The sequence below is a fragment of the Vulpes vulpes genome, chromosome X (assembly GCF_048418805.1).
Source record: "Vulpes vulpes isolate BD-2025 chromosome X, VulVul3, whole genome shotgun sequence".
Taxonomy (NCBI): domain Eukaryota; kingdom Metazoa; phylum Chordata; class Mammalia; order Carnivora; family Canidae; genus Vulpes; species Vulpes vulpes.
In genome coordinates, this window is record NC_132796.1 from 76842323 (window position 1) to 76857694 (window position 15372).

Below are 15372 nucleotides of genomic sequence, written 5' to 3' on the forward strand. Positions count from 1 at the left end.
AATTTACATATAGTTATAAGAAATTACATAGTAAGATCCCTGTAACCTTTGCTCAATTTCCCTCAATAGTACAATTTGCACAACTGTAAAATAATATCACAACCAGGAAATTAACATTGATGCAGTCTATTAATTAATTCAAAATTCAAAAGTTTTTCATATATACATTTGTGTGTATTTAGTTTAATACAGTATATCACAGGTGTGGATTGACATATCTACCATCACAGTCAAGATACAGAAAAGTTTCATCACCATAAGGATCCCTGAAGCAGTTCTCTTACGGCTACATCTACTACCTTCATTCCCCACCATTACCCTTAACCACTGACAACCACTAATCAGCTCTCCATTTCTAGAATTCTGTCATTTTGGAAATGTTTTCTTTTTTCTTTTTTTAAGGATTTATTTATTTATTTTAGAGAGAGAGCGTGAGCAGGACTGGCAGAGGGAGAGAGAGAATCCCAAGCACACTGTGCTGAGCAGGACATGGGGCTCAATCCCACTAGCATGAGATCATGACCTGAGCTAATACCAAGAATTGGATGCTTAACCAACTATGATACCCAGGTGCTCCTAAAGAATAAGTTTTCTAAATAGAACTCTATGTATGTAACTTTTTAGGATTGGCATAATTTTCTGGAGATTCATCTAGATTGTTGCACATATCAATAATTGTTGCTATTTATTACTGGATAGTATCAGTTCATTTAACCATTTACCCACCAAGGGACATCTGGGTTGATTCCAGTTTGGGGCTATTACAAATAAAGCTATAATGAACATTGATATAAAGTTTTTGTTTGTGTAAACTTAGGTTTCCATTTCTATGAGACAAATGCTTAGGAGTGCAATTGCTGGGTCATATGGCAGTTGCATAATTAGTTTTTTTTTAATTTATTTATTTATGATAGTTACAGAGAGAGAGAGAGGCAGAGACACAGGCAGAAGGAGAAGCAGGCTCCATGCACGGGGAGCCCGATGTGGGATTCGATCCCGGGTCTCCAGGATCGCGCCCTGGGCCAAAGGCAGGCGCCAAACCGCTGCGCCACCCAGGGATCCCGCATAATTAGTTTTATAAGAAATAGCCAAATTGTTTTTCAGAGTGGCTGAACTATTTAACATTCGCACTAGTAATGTCTGATGACGTTTCTATGATGTCACTATTTTTTAAATTTTAGCTATACTGATAAATGAGTAGTGATATTCATCATGGTTTTAATTTACATTTTCTTAATGGCCAACTATTTTCAACATCTTTCCAAGTGCTTATTTGACATCTGTACATCCCTTTTAGTGAAATGTCTTTTCACATCTTTTGCCCATTTTCTAATTGTATTTTTTGTGTATTTGCTGTTTTGAAGGTTCTTTATGTAGTCTTGATACAAGTCTTTTGTTGAATATGAGGTTGCAAATAATTTATCCCTGTCTGTAGCTTATATTTCATCTTCTCAACAGGGTCTTTTGCAGAGCAATAGTTTTAAATTTGTATTAGGTCCTGCTAATTAATTTTTCCTTTGCTCTTGGCACCTTGCATAAGACCTATTTGCCCAGTCTATATCCCCAAAAAAACATTATCCTGGGTTTTTTTTTAAAGATTTTATTTATTCATTCATGAGAGACACAGAGAGAGAAAGGCAGTGACAGGCAGAGGGAGAAGCAGGCTCCATGCAGGGAGCCTGATGTGGGATTCCGGTATCATGACCTGAGCCAAAAGCAGACACTCAACCACTGAGCCACCCAGGCATCCCCATTCTCCTGTTTCTTAAAGGTTTTGTAGCTTTGCATTTTACATTGGGTTAATTTGTGTGTAAGCTATGAATTTTAGTTTTAGGTGTTTTGTTTTGTTGTTGCATATATATATGTCCAATTGCTCCAGCATCATTTGTTGAGAAGATATCCTTCCATTGAAATATTTTTGCACCTTTGTCAGCAATCAGTTGGCATATTTGTATAAGGTTATTTCCAGGTCCTCTATTCTGTTCCACAGATCTCTCCACCAATATCATATTGTCTAGATCGCTGTACCTATATATTAATCCTTAATATTGTTACTCAAATTATTCAAGATTAGGCTATTGGGAGCTCTTTCAGTTGGCTCCTGTGTCCTTTGACATATCCCCATAGGTTTGTTTTTGAGCACTTTTTAATTTTTTGGCACTACAAGATATTCCAGGCTCATCTTTGCATTCCCTAACACATCCCCTCAACCAGCCATTTCTCTAAGGACTCTTGATATTTTTATTAGCGAGTTTCATTAGAAGTAAAAATATGAATGTTGGACGTGCTTATATTACTGGAGTGTCATTGCATCTAGGCCTTCTCAGCAGTCAGGGCTTAGAAATCTGTGTGTATATGCTAACCCAAGTATACACACATATCTATAGTTATTTCTATATTTATCCATCTGTATATTTAGCTAAACATGAGTTTGTACTGATGTTTCCAACTCTGATACATAATCAGAGAAAAGAACAGAACAGAAAAGAAAAGAACAGTTTTCTTTCTTTCCACTCTGCATAATTTTAATTATTTATCTTATTTTACTAGGACTTCCAATATGATTTTGCATATGAGGGATAAGAGAAGACATTCTTGTCTTGTTCCCATCTTTAGGGAAAAGACTTCTATCTTGTCCTGTTAAATATAACATTAGCTATTGGAGTTTTTCTTAACATTTATTTATTTTTTAAAGATTTTATTATTTATTCATGAGAGACACACACAGAGAGAGGCAGAGACACAGGCAGAGGGAGAAGCAGGCTCCATGCAGGAGCCCGACGTGGGACTGGATCCCAAGTCTCCAGGATCACACCCTGGGCAGAAGGCGGTGCTAAACCACTGAGATACCCGGGCTGCCCATATTTATTTATTTTAGAGAGACATACAGGAGCACAGTGGGGAGGAGCAGAGGGAGGGGGAGAGAGAGTCTTAAGAGAGTCCATGCTGAGCACAGAGCCTGACTCGGGGCTCAATCTCATGACCTTGAGATTATAATCTGAGCTGAAACAAAGCTGGATGCTTAAAATGAGCCACTCAGGTACCCCTAAAATTTTTATTTTTTAATGAAAGGTATATTTTTTAAAACTCCAGTAGTGGGGCACCTGGGTGGTGCGGTTGGTAAGCATCCAACTCTTGGTTTCAGCTTAGGTCATAATCTCAGGGTCAAGATCAAGCCCAATATTGAGCCCTGTGCTCAGCATGGAGTCTGCTTAAGATTCTTTCTCCCTCTCCCTCTCCCTCTCCCTCTCCCTCTCTCCCTCTCTCTCTCAAAAGAAAAAAAATACACACACATACATATGTGTCTGTGTATATAAATATCACTACTAACATGAAGAAATATGTATATATATATATATATATATATATATATATATTACTAACATGAGGACATTCCCTCCATTCCTGAGTTTTGGAGTGTTGTGTTTTGTCAAATGCCTTTTCAGCAGCTATTAAAATAATCATATCCTTTTTTTCTCAATCTATTAATGCATCACATTGACTGACTTACAAATGTCAAACCTGCTTTGCATTCCTGGAATGAATCCCCCTTGGTTAGGCATATTATCTGTTTAATACATTGCTAGATTTAAGTACTAATCTGTTGTTAGTTATTTTTGTGTCTATCTCATGAGATATTGGTCTGTGGTATTTTTCTTTAAATATCTTTATTTTCGGGCAGTCCGGGTGGCTCAGCGGTTTAGCGCTGCCTTCAGCCCAGGGTGTGATCCTGGAGACCCAGGATCGAGTCCCACGTCGGGCTCCCTGCATGGAGCCTGCTTCTCCCTCTGCTTCTCTCTCTTTCCTCTCTGTGTTTCTCATAAATAAATAAACAAAATCTTAAAAAATCTTTATTTTTGGTATTAAGGTGAAACTCAACTCATAAGATATGTTGGAAAGTGTTCCTTCTTCTATTTTCTGGAATTGATTGAGAAAAATCAGTATTATTTCTTTCTTAAAGGTTTGGTAGAATTTCCCAATAAAACCATCTGAGTTAAGAATGGTGATTTCTCTTTTTAAAATGTTTTTATCTAGTAATTCAATTTTAATAGTTACAAGGCTTTTAGGGTTATCCATTTATCTTTAAGTGAATTTTGGTAGTTTGTGTCTTTTAAAAGTATTGCTTTGATGGCAGGGCATTGGGGAAGGGAAGTATAATCTTCTGATAAAGTCTGATTCTCTAAGTGGGCCTGTGTCTCAGAGTCAGGGCTTTCAGAAATGTTTCTGTCTTTCCTCCAGGGGTATAGCTTTTTTTCCCATTTGTTCCTACTATCTCCCTTGGCTCAGTGGCCCCGATCTATTTCCTTAAAACCCTGTCTTCTATTGACTATATTTTTCTCCCTCTTAGGTGAAACACGAAGACAGAAAGCCTGAAGAGGGCCAGAATGGAGTTCCCTTCCTCCGGGTAGGATAAATTTTCAGTTCACTCTGGTGAGTCTTTCTTTCTTTCTTTTTTTTTTTTAATCTTTTTATTGGAGTTCAATTTGCCAACATATGGCATAACATCCAGTGCTCATCCCAAGTGCCCCCCCTCAGTGCCCACCACCCAGTCACCCCAACCCACCTCCCCTTCCACTACCCCTTGTTCATTTCCCAGAGTTAGGTGACTCTCATGTTTTGTGGTGAGTCTTTCTGCTGGAAAATAGGCTTATGTTATGGAGAAGAGCCTGGGATGTTTTACAATTCTTACTTTTCCCTTCTGCCTGGTAGGGATAAGGCTCCACACATGAGAACATGATAGGGAACTTGGTAGGTTCCTGAAAGAAAAGTCCATGAAAATGTGTGGAATCTTCTATGAACGCAGCCTCATGGAGTTCCTTACTCTCACGTTAACCCACATTCAGCTTCCAACAATTCATTAAATTTGCTGGTAAATAAGTGGTTTTACTTCTTATGGCATCCAGCTACTTCTTCTCCAAGTAGGCATATCTCAGATGTTATATATCTCAGAATGTACCTTTCTCCCAGATTTCAGTGTGGTGTCTTGCCCTATGACACCAGTTATCTAATGAGTCAAGGAAAATGATTGATTTCAGTTTGTCTACTGTTTTCCTATTGTGAAAATGGGAGTGATGACTTCCAAGCTCTTTACTTGTTAGGGTTAAAAACAGAAGTCCTCTTATTATCCTTTATATGGCTTCAGACTCCATAATTATATGCACAATTTCATTCCTGATATTGATGATTTGTATTTTTATCATCTCTTAAGAGATAACCTTTAATTTCATATATATAACATAAATGACTTATGAAAATTTGCAATATTATATAATAATAATGTCCCAGTTCACTGCTTTCATCCATTCTAGTCCTCAACTGCCTTTATTTGTAACTCTTTCATCAGATTTGTGCATACTCTTCTATACATGTATTTGCAGTTATATCTTAATATCATTTGCTACATAAAAGGGGATGTTAAATTATATTATTACAAAAAATGATGTAATTTTTCTTTAAAGATTATTTTTTTCCCAATCTATGATAATACATTTGGATCTGACTAAGTCTTTTTGATAAATGCATACTATTCTATTTTGGCAATAGACCATAGATTTATTCATTTCCTTTGAATCGATTTCTTGTTTCTTTCTAGATTTTTTTAAATGACAAAAGATAATGGAAAAGTTCCCTGGAAACATGGGCAGTCCCTTGTTTTTGAGCACAATTAAGGGATCTCTATAAGTGACAAAACAACTACTTGCCTAGTACCTTTACCTGAAATTTGATAATTATGAAAAATACTCTTACCATTTTAATCTGATACACCATTACTAAAATAATTACAGTGATATGGTCTTTATGGAAATCTCATCTTGAATTCTGGTTTTATGGATATTAAAGGGTAAAGAAGCTTCTTTCAATAAAAGTTTACCTGCTGCAACTGTAGGCAGGAATATAAGTTCTGCTGAGGAAATGGTCTGTGAAAGGATGAGGATTCACATTGGAATTTTTAGAAATCCATCCAAATAAAAATTAGCGTATGAGGCTTTTTATCAAGTACAAATGTTGTTTTCTACAACTTTTGTTATTTCGTGAGAAGTGCCCTGGAAAGTTTCTTTATGGATGCAAAAGTTCTGTAAATTATTTATTGTTCAGGGAAGAATTGAGAGATGGCCCTCCACATGGGAATAGGTTTTCATATTTTTGGACAAATAGTAAAATTGGACCAAGTAAAACAAGTCTAAAATTTTCCTTTTCCTTTAGAAACCTGTGGAAATTTCATGATTTAAAGTCACCCATTGCCATTTAATTATTATATATTTCTAACATTCCCAAAAGGCAAGACCTCTTTGAAGATAACGGTGTAATTTTGCTGAAGAACATAAGAGAAAACTTGTATAGTTGTAAATTGCAAAATGTATAGTTATAAATTATATTATAAATTTGTATAGCTATAACTTGGATAGTTATAATTTAATCTGTAATTTAGTGTCATCTGAATAGATTTTGAAATATTTTTAAAAGATTTTATTCATTTATTTACACAGAAGAAAGAGAGCACAAGCAGGGGTATCAGCAGGCAGAGGCAGAGGGAGAAGCAGGCTCCCTACTGAGCAGGGATTCTGATACAGGGCTTGATCCCAAGACCCTGGATTCATGACCTGAGCTGAGGGCAGATGCTCAACCAGTTGAGGCACTCAGGTGCCCTGATTTTGAAATATTTTTAATCTAAGTTTAACAAGGCTGTTCATCCATCTAGAGAAGGAAAGTTGCAAAGTTATTATGTAGTTTTAAAAGAATATGAACTTAGACTTTCTTATAATATAGGTATTTGTTTATTCTTATTTTTATGAAATACTTGCCTTGAGGAAGACATTCCAAAGCTTATAGCTCACAAGAAGGTATGTTATTATTTAGCAAAAGATGATAAATACTGGTATCAATAGGGGCACCTGGGTGGCTCAGGGGTTGAGCATCTACCTTCGGCTCAGGTCGTGATCCCAGGGTCCTGTGATCGAGTTCCCACATCAGGCTTCCCACAGGGAGCCTGCTTCTCCCTCTGCCTGTCTCTGCCTCTCTCTGTCTCTCATGAATAAATAAATAAAATCTTTTAAAAACATATTGGTATCAATATCTGCTTATCTATCTATCTATATATCTATCTATCTATCTATCATCTATCTCTAGCATCTAAGTATCTATCCATAGTTTGAATAAAGAAAATGGTGTTCCTAGTGACATAGAATATAAGATGGAGGATATTTGGAAGACTGTAGGCAAATATGTGCTTCAAATGGAAGCAGTGATAGAATGAGAAGACAGGATAATCCAGTCTTTTTATCTTACAGACGTTTCTGATATTTTCTGCACATGTATTACTTTTGTAATCAGAAAAATAACTGAAATTAAAAATTTAAAATATGAACTAATTTACAAAGATTATTTAGACCCATATGAACAAGTGAAGATGTTTTAAAATGCTGTTTTTAGCTCACTAGAAGAACCATTTTTAAACAGCATGTGAATATGTATTTGAATAAAATAAAAATCTGCAAGTATAAACCTGAATTTTAACACTGACCATCTCTCTGTCATGGAATTTTTATTTTTTTTTAATTTTTTTTAATTTTTTTAAATTTATTTATGATAGTCACAGAGAGAGAGAGAGAGGCAGAGACACAGGCAGAGGGAGAAGCAGGCTCCATGCACCGGGAGCCCAATGCGGGACTCGATCCCCAGTCTCCAGGATCATGCCCTGGGCCAAAGGCAGGCACCAAACCGCTGCGCCACCCAGGGATCCCCTGTCATGGAATTTTTAATGATACAGTGTATATTTCCTTGATAGTCTTCAATATCTCATTTGATTTTTAGTGAGCAATTGTACAATAAAAAAAAAAAGTTGAAAATAGCATGTCTTTTGTTAACCCACACATGCACTATGTAGCCATGTCTTTACATGAGGGTGAAATTTTTCATGGGCTGGAGAGTACTTCCTACTGTGACTGCAGAGTACTTCCTACTATGACTGCTTTCCTGACCTACTGGGTTATCAATACCTGGATGTTCAAGTCACAGAGCTACCTTCAGTTAGGAGGTACCACTTATTCATATATCAATATTATCTCAGGAGAAAGAAAAAAATAGAAAGCGGAATAGAGATAAATTTTTGTCAGTTTTCGAAGTGTAATTTATGTACAATAAACCATACAAATTCAAAGTATAGAGTTCATTGAGTTTTGAAAAATATATACCTCCATTTAACCACCACCAAATTTAAGATAGAGAATGTTTCCATCAACCTCAGAAGTTCCCTTTTGCCTATATGCAGTCAATACTGCCTCTACACACCCTAGGCAAACAGTAATATGATTTTGGTTATTATAGAGTAGTTTATATTTTCTAAAACTCTAAAAAAAGTCTAAAAGTGTGGAATTAGTGAGTCATGTGGTAAAATTATGTTTACATTTCTTTTTTTTTTTTATGATAGTCACAGAGAGAGAGAGAGGCAGAGACACAGGCAGAGGGAGAAGCAGGCTCCATGCACCGGGAGCCCGATTTGGGACTCGATCCCGGGTCGCCAGGATCGCGCCCTGGGCCAAAGGCAGGCGCCAAACCGCTGCGCCACCCAGGGATCCCTATGTTTTCATTTCTAATGAAAAGCTCAAACATACAAACCACACCACTGTATTTCATCCCTGGAAAACAATTGCAGCTAGAGAATGAACCTGTATATCTGATTACTACTGATCCTTTTCTCAATTCAATTTGGCTACAGGTTTAATTCTAGTCTAGTCCAGACCTTCTCCTATGTATCACACTGGGTACAAGATAACTGCTTCTTCCTGTACATTTCCTGATTATAGATCCTGTTTCTACATCCTTTGCCTAATAACAGCAGAAGTTCCCACTGAAAGATAGACTATATTTTCTCATCCATTGATTTTGAGTTTGTCCATTTTGTTGCATTGGCCAATGAGATGTGAGTAGTGGTGGCATGATCAGAGACCTGAAAAAGCACTTTGCATTTCAACCTTAATTCTTGCACTTTGGCATCACTGTGAGAATATGCCAAGACTAACATAACAGGGCATAAAAGACAAGTGCACCAGAGTCAGGCAATCCTAGGTTTCTGAAATGAGGCCTATCCAAATCAGCCAACAACCAAACAACACACATCCATGCAAGTGAGCCCAGCCATAATTAGGAAAACTGCCCAGGTGAATCCAGACTAAAATGTACACCTGCAGACTCATATTCTAAATATTCTCATATTCTCATATTGATATATGTCACTGAGGTCTGTTAGGTTTTTTTAATATAGCATTATTATGGCAATAGATAAGGAATGTAATGCTAAAATTGATACACCTTAAAAAATGATACTAGAATTAGGTCTCTTAGGGTAATGTGAAGCTAAGATTAACAAAATGAATTTTAAATAAGGGAGATGAAGACCTCCCAACCACATCACTACATTCCATACTCAGATTAATAAAGTCAGAGAAAATTGGGCAGACCCGGTGGCCCAGCAGTTTAGCGCCGCCTTTGGCACAGGGTGTGATCCTGGGGGCCCGGGATTGAGTCCCACGTCGGGCTCCCTGCATGGAGCCTACTTCTCCCTCTGCCTGTGTCTCTGCCTCTCTCTCTCAATGAATAAATAAATACAATTTTTAATAATAATAATAATAATAATAATAATAATAAAAGTCAGAGAAAATAGATGCAGTATAAAACATCTTATCTAGTGTTATGAGGAAACTAGTCTCATGACTGGGAAGTCCCAAAATGGGAACCCCGATTTTTCTGCATCCATAGCAGGTGAACATATTCTCTCTATCAGTTATTACTCCTTTATGGACTAGGATTCTGGTCTTTCTTATAGAACACAGGTAGGAGGCCTTAACCAGACTCTATACATTCCAATGAGAAGCATTTTAAACGTTAAACCTCTCTCTCACAATTTAGCCCCCCAAAAGTAGAAAATACAAACATGTGTTCAAGGCAGAACTGCAGCCAGCATTGCTAATTAGCAAGAAATTAGATCCTAGATCATCACTCAGCTACAACCACCATGCCTGTATGTAAACCTTCCTGAGTACACAGGAAGTTCCACCAGCCTTGGCTAAAGAGGAGTGTGTATTTAAGTTAATGTATGATGTTATTTTATGGTTGTGATTTTTACCCAAAATATTTAATGTATATATTTCTGCAACTTAAAAAAATTTTACATAGGGGTACCTGGGTGGCTCAGTGGTTGAGTGTCTGCCTTCAGCTCAGGTCATGATCCCAGGGTCCTGGGATGGAGTCTTGCATCAAGCTCCCCACAGGGAATCTGCTTCTCCCTCTGCCTATGTCTCTGCATCTCTCTCTGTGTCTCTCATGAATAAATAAAATCTTTTAAAAAATTTTACAAGGACGCCTGGGTGGTTCAGTGGTTGAGCATCTGCTTTTGGCTCAGGGCATGATCCCGGATCCTGGGATCAAGTCCCACATCGGGCTCTCTGTGGAGAGCCTGCTTCTCCCTCTGCCTGTGTCTCTGACTCTCTGTATCTCTCATGAATAAATAAATCCTAAAAAAATAAAATAAATAAAAAATTTTATATAACATCACATGATTCTATATCACTTTATAGCATTCAACCTATATAGTTTTTATTATTCTTTTAATAGTTACTTGGTTATTATCATGTCAATACAATGCAGATCACCATAGAAAAATTATAAAATAATGATAAAATTTTAATAAAAATATTTAGAACCACGTTTATCCAGAGATATCCACTGCTAATTTTATAGTGTATATCTATCCAAGTGTATCATATATGTATATATACATATATGGAATTCAACCTAATGGCTTTGGCAGCAGCATTATTGCAGTTAATATTCTTGTATATGCTTCTGTATATATGCTGTGTACTGTTTACTCACCTGCTATATGAAAATACATTTAACTTAGTATCTTCTCTCTTCTAAGAAAACAAAAAGCAGATTAGTGCACTTGCTTACCAGAGGTAAGACTGTGGCAGAGACAGACAAATGACAAACAAATGTCAAAGGAAGCAAATTGAAGAGGAGTAAAATGAAAGGCAGTTAGACAACTAAACATGCCCATATACAGACAGCACTCTCCAGCCTATAGAAAATATTCTGTCACCTAAACGTGTGTGTGTGTGTGTGTGTGTGTGTGTAATAAAACTGTATAGGCTATTTTCAGCTCTATTTTTGTTTAAAAAAATGGTCAATAAATAATTTTAAAAGATGCTAAAAATTAAGAAAATATACATCCTCAGTGGTCAATTAAGATAATATTTGGATCTATGAACTTCTGAATTTTGGTATTTTATAGGAAAATTGTTATTTTGAACTTACCAATCTATTTTACAGATTCATCATAATTTGAGTATCATTTTGAAGAATATATGTTCATCTTTTAAGCTTATAAATTGCAGTTGCTTTTCTGATTAAATGGTAATAAATTGTGAAGATATAAAAGCAAGAAAATGACAAAATGAGAATTTTATTTTTTTAATATTTTATTTATTTATTCATGAGAGACACAGAGAGTCAGAGACATAGGTAGAGGGGGAAGTTGCCTCCCTGCGGAGACCCCAATGTGGGACTCGATCCCAGGACCCTAGGATCACAACCTGAGCCAAAGGCAGACGCTCAACCGCTGATCCACCCAGGTGTCCCCAAAATGAAAATTTTATTCTTTTTGAAAATTTTAAATTATCATTATCATGTCTGCTCACTCTAAGCTTTCTCAAGACAAAGTTTTAAAAATATGTTGTACAAATTAGTGCATACATTGGTTTATATTTTGTGCCAATAGGAAAGAAAAATGTATCTTTTTCTCTCATTCAATTTCATTATAGATATCGATAGATTAAAAAACCAATAATAGTGAAGTGATTATAACTTTAACATATTTTAGATACAATTAGCATAACAAAATTAACTTATTTTAAGTGTAAAATTCAATAATTTCGGATTAAAGTTAAAAAATTTTATGACCCTCACGACAATTTATTCATTCTATCCAATTTTAGAAAATTTCCAACACCTCAAAAGGATCTCCTGTTGCCATTTGCAGTACCCCCCTGCTTCCTATCTCAGACCCAGCCAAACATTATGTACCTTCTATGTCTGTGATTTGCCTTTACTTGATATTTTGTATCATTTGAAACATACAATACATGACCTTTTTCACTGACTTTTTTACTTGGCAAAATGTGTTCATAGTTCATCTACATCATAGCATGAATTTGTACTTCATTCTTTATATGGTCTAATCATATTTCACTGTATAGATAGAACACACTTTATTTATCCATTTATCAATAGAGGTATATTTGGGTTATTAAATTTACTCCTAAATATTTTATTTGTAATATATTATTATATAGAGAACTGATTTCTTCATTTTATTTTGTTTTTTTTTGTTGTTGTTGCTAATCTAAAAATCACAACAGATTTTTATATATTGATCTCATATTCTGTAATCTTACTGAACTCAACCTTAATAATTTATTTTGGATTATTTAGGACTTTTTATTATTTAAGACCATATATTCTGCAAATAGAAATGGTTTTATTCCTTTCTTTTCAATATGCATGCCTTTTTTCCTCTTTCTTGGCTGATTGCCTTGGCTAGAACTTCCGGTATATTGTTTAATAGAAGTGGCAAGAGCAGGCCTACTTGTCTGCTCTTGATCGTAAGAGGAAAGCTTTCAATCTTTCACCAATAAGTATGATGCTAGCTGTAACTTGTTTCCAGTCTCTCATTTATCACTGTCCTTTCTTGCTTTTTTTGTCCAGTATGTTGAAAATCATTATTTTATATTTTTTCTGATGATTTTGGTTGTTTCACAGGAATGTGTGGTAGGCTGAATTAGGGACCTTCAAATATCTCCATATCCTAACCCACAGAATCTGTGAATATATTACCTTCTGTCAAAAAAAAAGACTATGGGTGTGATTAAGTTATGGATCTTGGGTAGAGAGATTATCCTGCAATATTTGGGTCAGCCCTATGTAATTACAAGTGTTCTTATAAGAGAGAAGGCGATATGAAGATGGAATTAGAAAGATTTGAAGATGCTACCCTCTTGGCTTTGGAGATGAAGGAAAGAGTCATAAACCAAGGAAGGAAATATATACAGCTCTAGAAGCAGTAAAAGACAAATTCTTTCCTAGAACCTCTGGGGGAGCATGGCCTTCCCGGCACCTTGGTTTCATCCTGATGAAACCCATTTCAGACTTCTGACCTCCAGAACTGTAAGATGATAAATATGTGTTGTTTTAAACCACTACATTTGTGGTAATGTGTTACAGCATCAATAGAACATTAATACAGAAGGTAAATTTTGTTTCTGTTACTCCATCATCTGTGGAAAACAGAAACCAGTAATATTCATTCTGCATAAATTCTTCTTAAGGAAAAAGAAGAGGCAAAAACAATTCCCACCTCATTACATGAAGCCAGCATTACCCTGAAATCAAGAAAGAAAAGTCATGACATGAAATAGAAACTATAGCCCAATATGACTCATTAATTTAAATGTTTTAGCAAATTAAAGCAGCAATACATAACAAGAATAATACACTATGATCAAGTAGAGTTCATCCTACGAACAGAAGTTTGGTTAACTTCTTTTCCTCCAGATACATGTCTCCAGGTGGCACTCCTTATGAGCATAGCCTAATAGTGAACTGGGTAGCAAATTAGAAACAGAGTTCACAGGGTCAAATCAGAAATGTAAGAGCTGAAAGATTTAAACAGGCATTATACCAACTGCTTACTAAAGCATAGATAATACAAAGGAAACAACAATAAGTACTTTGAATAGCATGCCTTTCTTAATAAATAGGAAAAAACATAATAAATAGGAAACATAATTCATAAATAGGAAAGAAAACTATTACATTGACAAAATCACAATAAAAATGCAACCACTGAAACTAAAAGCTTTAAGGCACTTGTACTTTATGCATACAGTAATGAAGAGCCATTCACATATTTTAATTAGTTATGCAATAAGTTAAAATTTTTCCTTTATAGCTATAATTTTCCCAAGTGGTGTTCAGATAACTAGGAGGTGTTCAAATGATCCACTGGAGTCCAGGGGGGAAATGCATTAGTATTTCTATTATATTCATTGTGTCTCACAATTCATTTCCTTCAAAATTTGCACATTCATAACTTACCCAAATGTCCTTAATATATGAAGATATATTATAAATGAAGATACATCTTTTAGAGGCACTGCAAAATATTTGATGGAGAGCAATGCATAGTCAAACCATTTTACTACTTTGGCTTTACAGAATCTGAGATGGCAGAGCCCTCAACACTATGGGGTGTCATCTGAGGACACAGAAACAAGGGAGGAAATGGACTAACTAGTGACTCAGCCTCTTTAGCCTGTTCTCAGCAGTGGCTGCTAGCCTCCCCCCAAAATGGGAGAAATCAGCCTTTATATTTGCAAGCATATATCTGTTCTCCCCCCCCCAATACTGTTACTTATACACACACACTCATGGTGATGGGAGACACCCAAATTATCTTATTTTGATGCAAGTATCACATGCTTTCTGCCTGTAAACATCCAAGTTAAATGTTCTCCCAGGGTAAGATAACATAGTTCAGGTGTCATAGAAACCAAAAAGTACATTATGTTTCTGTGGTTGACATTAGTTTTCTATGGCAACTGGATAGGGCAAATTCATCCTCAGAGGCAAAATTGTAATCTCTACCTCAGACACTTGCGCCTCTCAATCCAATAAATGAATGACTAAATATTAGAGGAAACACCAGAAACTTATTCCTGGGATATGCATTGGAGGGAAAATATTTCTATACAATGGTTTAGGGAATCAGATTAAATAGACAAGTTGACAAGCTTTCCTAACAAGCACATATCTGTGTTCCAGCCCTAACTCAGCGTACTTTGTTTATAATATATGCTGGGTCTAAAGGAGATCTCAGAGGTGACCCAGTCCTAATCCCACTCGCATTTTCACATGGCACCTAATGATGCAAATTCTCAATAAGAGGGGAAATCTAGGCATATCAGAGACATTTTCATATCCCTAAATTAAGTGCCTCATGTGTGAATTATTTGGCAGAAGGGATCAGAATACTTCTGTCTACCTGCAACTAAAACCCTCACTCATAAACACACAATCAAGGGTTACTTGGAACTCCAAATACCAAAAGCTGTTTTACAGATGTTCCTGTCAGCACATACCTTTGCCAAAGATCTCTGCCTCTGGGGAATTTGTAGTGCATCTCAGTCATCATAGAAATTAGATTGTCACATAAATCATAAGATTAACTTCTCCATCCTCTGGCACCCTAAATTATCTTTAGAGCCAGAGCCTAAAACCATAATCCTGTCACTCAAAATATCCATATGCTTAGGGGCA

The 15372-nt window shown here is 36.0% G+C and overlaps 1 protein-coding gene across 2 annotated transcripts in view; it reads left to right on the forward strand.

Annotated features, from left to right (window-relative positions):
- RADX (RPA1 related single stranded DNA binding protein, X-linked) overlaps nt 1-15372 on the forward strand; it is a 264805-nt gene that overhangs the window by 98967 nt on the left and 150466 nt on the right. For both annotated transcript variants that reach the window (XM_072743305.1, XM_072743303.1), the window contains one exon: nt 4349-4431. The gene's annotated coding sequence lies outside the window, so the exon portion shown is untranslated. The remainder of the gene's footprint in view (nt 1-4348; nt 4432-15372) is intronic.